Source organism: Pinus tabuliformis, chromosome 5_2 (assembly GCF_031772625.1).
Source record: "Pinus tabuliformis cultivar Carrire ecotype Pingquan chromosome 5_2, CPIR1, whole genome shotgun sequence".
Taxonomy (NCBI): Eukaryota; Viridiplantae; Streptophyta; class Pinopsida; order Pinales; family Pinaceae; genus Pinus; species Pinus tabuliformis.
This window is the reverse complement of record NC_142306.1, coordinates 21,152,974-21,157,699: the sequence shown is the minus strand read 5'-3', so window position 1 is coordinate 21,157,699 and position 4,726 is coordinate 21,152,974. Positions and strand designations below refer to the sequence as shown.

At 40.6% G+C, this 4,726-nt stretch overlaps 1 pseudogene; it reads left to right on the top strand.

Annotated features, from left to right (window-relative positions):
* Positions 1–492: 492 nt before the first annotated feature.
* Positions 493–3,990, top strand: LOC149157369 (18S ribosomal RNA; annotated as a pseudogene).
* The last annotated feature ends 736 nt before the right edge of the window (positions 3,991–4,726 follow it).

Sequence of the window (4,726 nt, the reverse complement as noted above, 5' to 3'; positions counted from 1 at the left end):
CATCAATTCTACTCTCCGGGTGGATTCCTAGGTGGCCTCATTATGGGGCGGGGAGGGCTGGGGCTCATTTATAATATAGAGGTTGCGTGGTTGGTCACTCCATTTATTTCCTTTGCATCGAGGCTATCACAGGAGATCGGAAGATCGAGGTCCACTGTTGCTACTATCCGGGTGGACTGCTAGGTGGCCTTGGTGTGAGGCGTGGAGGCTTTTGATGGAATTTCTGAGGTAGTGTGTGAGTGATCGCTTGTTTTCTTGTTGGTTGGGGCATGGTTGCAAACTCTGAAGTGACCTTGGTGTATTGTGGCTCAGCAGGTCTACCCATTTGTTTGCCATGTCCTTGGCATGTTGCGTGTGCTTCCTTCTTGGGATGCAAGAGGTGTAAGGCATAAAATTTTTACATGATATTTTGATATCTCTTTGACTTGATGGGTGTTTAGATTGGCTCTTGGTAAGAGAGCGCCTGAAATTCCCTTTGAAGTGGGAGGGTGCTAACTGGTTGGTCCTTCCAGTAGTCATATGCTTGTCTTAAAGTTAATCCATGCATGTCTATGTATGAACTAATTCAGATTGTGAAACTATGGATGGCTCATTAAATCAGTTATATTTTTTTCGCTGATACCATAGTAGGATAACCGTAGTAATTCTAGACCTAATACACGCACCAAGTCCTGACTCTTTGGAAGGGATGCATTTTTTAGATAAAATGTTGGCATGGGCTTGCCCGCTTCTCCGGTGAATCATGATAGCTTGACGGATTGCACAACCCTTGTACTGGCGATGCTTCATTCAAATTTTTTCCCTATCAACTTTTGATGGTAGGATAGAGGCCTACCATGGTGGTGACCGGTGACAGAGAATTATGGTTCAATTCTAGAGAGGGAGCTTGAGAAATATCTACCACATCCAAGGAAGGCAGCAGGCACACAAATTACCCAATCTTGACATGGGGAGGTAGTGACAATAAATAACAATACTGGCCTCGTCTAGTCTGGTAATTGGAATGAGTACAATATAAATTCCTTAACGAGGATCCATTGGAGGGCAAGTCTAGTGCCAGCAGCCATGGTAATTCTAGCTCCAATAGCGTATATTTAAGTTGTTGTAGTTAGAAAGCTCGTAGTTGGATCTTGGGTTGTAAAGGTCGGTCCGCCTACTCGGTGTGCACCTGCCCTATCGTCCCTTTTGTCAGCGGCATGATCCTAGCCTTAATTGGATAGGTTATGGATATAGCGCTATTACTTTGAAGAAATTAGAGTGCTCAAAGTAAGCTTATGCTCTGTGTTGATCCTTGAAAATGTCATTCATTTCCATTACACTTTCACTATTATGTCCATTATATCACCTCCATTTCACTACTATGTCACCACATTCATCCCACTTTCATTATCATTGGGCCACATTTATGTTTTTCCAATCTTTATTAATTCTAAGCCTTTTAAGTGAATTTGTGGTTAAAAATTAGAAAATAATGTGCATATGCTTATACCTAACAAATGGGTTGAGATTGTTGACATGTGTAGGTTGAAAGGAGGCTTCTAGAAGACCCTTATGTGGCACTCTAAGGCCAAACTCGAATTTGAGTGGAAAGAATCATGGGATCATAAGGATATGTGTCACATCTCCTAATTGTATTGTAACTCTAAGAAGACATGTGTCTTATCAGTTCCTATTTTGATTAGGACTCTAGAGGTAGAGGGAGAGATTCATGGACTCTCATTAATGAGATGGCTTCTCATCTTTTTGTATAAATAGGAGATCTCTCTCCTTCATTTGTTAGAGCTTAGAGTTTGGAGTTCTTAAGTCTTTTTAGCTTGTGAGTTTGTAGTTCTTCCTTGATGGATTTTGAAAGCTTTGGAGAGCTTTGTTGTACTTTGTAATTTTGAAGAATTTGAATAAAGCTTTGATGTTCTCAACATGGAAGGAGATGTGAAGTATATGTCATGGAGCATATTAGAATGTAAGGTAGAGTAGATTTCATTTTGTAAATTTTGCTTTGATTTCATTATGTCATTTTATTGCTTTCAAGTTGGTAGATTAGATTTTTCATTCATGCAATTTTAATTCATGCAAGTGTGTTCAACCAGTTTATTGTAGGTTAGTAATGCGCATAACTTTTTAATGACTAATGACATGACAGAATCATCTTGTCCTTCTGCTGATTTATTTTTTTTGAGTTCTAATTCCAGCATTGTTATTTCTTTCAGTTTTTTTTTTCTCATTTACTTTCATGCAATTTAGATATCATATTACTCAGCTTGTTTATGATTACTTCCTATAGACAGATTGAGTTGAAAGGAGAAGGATCAGAACGGGGGTTGAAGTAGTGTGATTTGATCTTAGTTTCCTTTTATTCAATTTAATTTCCTGCAATTTAGATATCATATTACTCATCTTGTTTATGATTACTTCCTATAGACAGATTGAGTTGAAAGGAGAAGGATTAGAACGGGGGTTGAAGTAGTGTGATTTAGTTGCTTTTCTTTCAGTCTTTGAGTTGCTTTAAGTTCAGTTTTTACTTTCTTCAGTTTTCTTTTTATACAGCAGCAAGGATACTGGGTTTCATAGTCACTAGCTCATTTATTGGTTATTGCATTCTATTTTGATTGAAGTAGCTGCATATTTACACTTTTGTTTAAGTACTAATTCCATCAATAACATGTTTTAAGATCTTTTGAAGTGCTAAGTTTTGGAAGTTACCATTAGGGACATAGGCCTTGTCTTGAAATCTCTATCCATACTTGTCCTTTAAAAGTATTCTTAAGACCTTAGAATAGGATTTCCATTTGCATTAGGCACTTTAGGAAACCAACAAAAACAAAACCCCAAAACAAAATAAAATCTATAAAACAACGAAGTAAGAAAAAGTTTAACTAAGCACATATGGTGCACCACACTTCATCAGTTTACGATACCTGGATTGATAATTTCTGTAGAGCAATTTAAGACATTAAATTGACTAGACACTCTGAATACATTAGCATGGAATAACGTGATAGGAGTCTGGTCCTATTGTGTTGGTCTTCGGGACTGGAGTAATGATTAATAGGGACTGTCAGGGGCATTCGTATTTCATTGTCAGAGGTGAAATTCTTGGATTTATGAAAGATAGACCACTGCAAAAGCATTTTCCAAGGATTTTTTCATTAATCAATAATGAAAGTTGGGGGCTCGAAGATGATCAAATACCGTCCTAGTCTCAACGATGAACGATGCCGACCAGGGATAGGCGGATGTTGCTCTAAGGACTCCGCCAGCAACTTGTGAGAAATCAGAGTGTTTGGGTTTCGGGGTGAGTATGGTTGCAAGGCTAAAACTTAAAGGAATTGATGGAATGGCACCACCAAGAGTGGAGCCTACAGCTTAATTTGACTCAACATAGGGAAACTTACTAGGTCTAGACATAGTCAGGATTGATAGATTGAGAGCTCTTTCTTGATTCTATGGGTGGTGGTGCATGGCCATTCTTAGTTGGTGGAGTGATTTGTCTGGTTAATTCCTATAACAAACGAGACCTCAACCTGCTAACTAGCTATGTGGAGGTTCCCCTTCACGGCCAGCTTCTTAGGGGGACTATGGCCATTTTGGCCATGGATGTTTGAGGCAATAAAAAGTCTGTGATTCCCTTAGATGTTCTGGGCCCCACGCGCACTACACCGATGCAACCAATGAGTTTTTCTTCTTGGTTCAAGAGGATCAAGAAATATTATCTAATTACATCATGATGTGGATAGACCATTGCAATTATTGGTCTTCAACAAGGAATTTCTAGTAAGCATGCATCATCAACTCATGTTGACTACGTCCCTGCCATTTCTACACACCGTCCATCGCTCCTACCGATTGAATGATCTAGTGAATTGTTCGGATTGCATCGACGATGGTGGTTCGCCATTGTCGACGTCGTGAGAAGTTCATTGAACCTTATCATTTAGAGGAAGGAGAAGTCGTAGCAAGGTTACTTGAGGTGAACCTGTGGTAGGATCATTGATAGCAAGGGTTTTCTTTTTTGGTTTGAGTTGGTTGGGTTTCAATTGCAATGTGGGATCATGTGGTGTGTCTCTAGGGAGCAGGTTTGGTGTTTGGTGGGAACATTGTTGGTTGCTTGTCTTGAGGTAACGCTTGTTTTCTCGTGTGTGTGCTTGCAAGCCATGCTTGTGCTTGTCCCACCCATCCTTTCTTTTTCTTTCCCCCAATGTGTTTCTGTAGGGGGTTTGGAAGCTTGTTTCTTGGGAGCCCCTCCGACGATCTATTCAGCCGAGCATGGTTGTTGCAGTTGAGGTGCTTGGAAAATACGATGGATAAATTTAGACTCATTCATAGCAACAGTGATCGATCTTTTTATTCATTAGAAGGCATGGGCCAAGGTTGTGGGCTTCCATAGTTGGTTCTCTCAAAAAGGTGGCAGTGGTTGATGTGTTGCTTGGGTGAGCTTTTTTTATGGTGGTTCGATCGAGGGAGTGGTTGTGTGTGCGCCTGGTAGCTCAAACCTTCTGTGAGGGGAAATTGTCGGGGTGGGGTCACTATGGGATGGATGAAGAGTGGTTCAACCCATTGGGCTGGTGACCCTAGTCCTCCCGACCATTCCTCAATATGTCCTCGTGGAAGGGTTGGGTGTCCAGGTAATGAGAAACCCCTCCCTCGGTCTGAGCTCCATTGAGATCACAATTTTCCTTGCTAGTGGACATGAGGGTGGAAATATTATCTCGTGCCTTTGCCGTCGAGG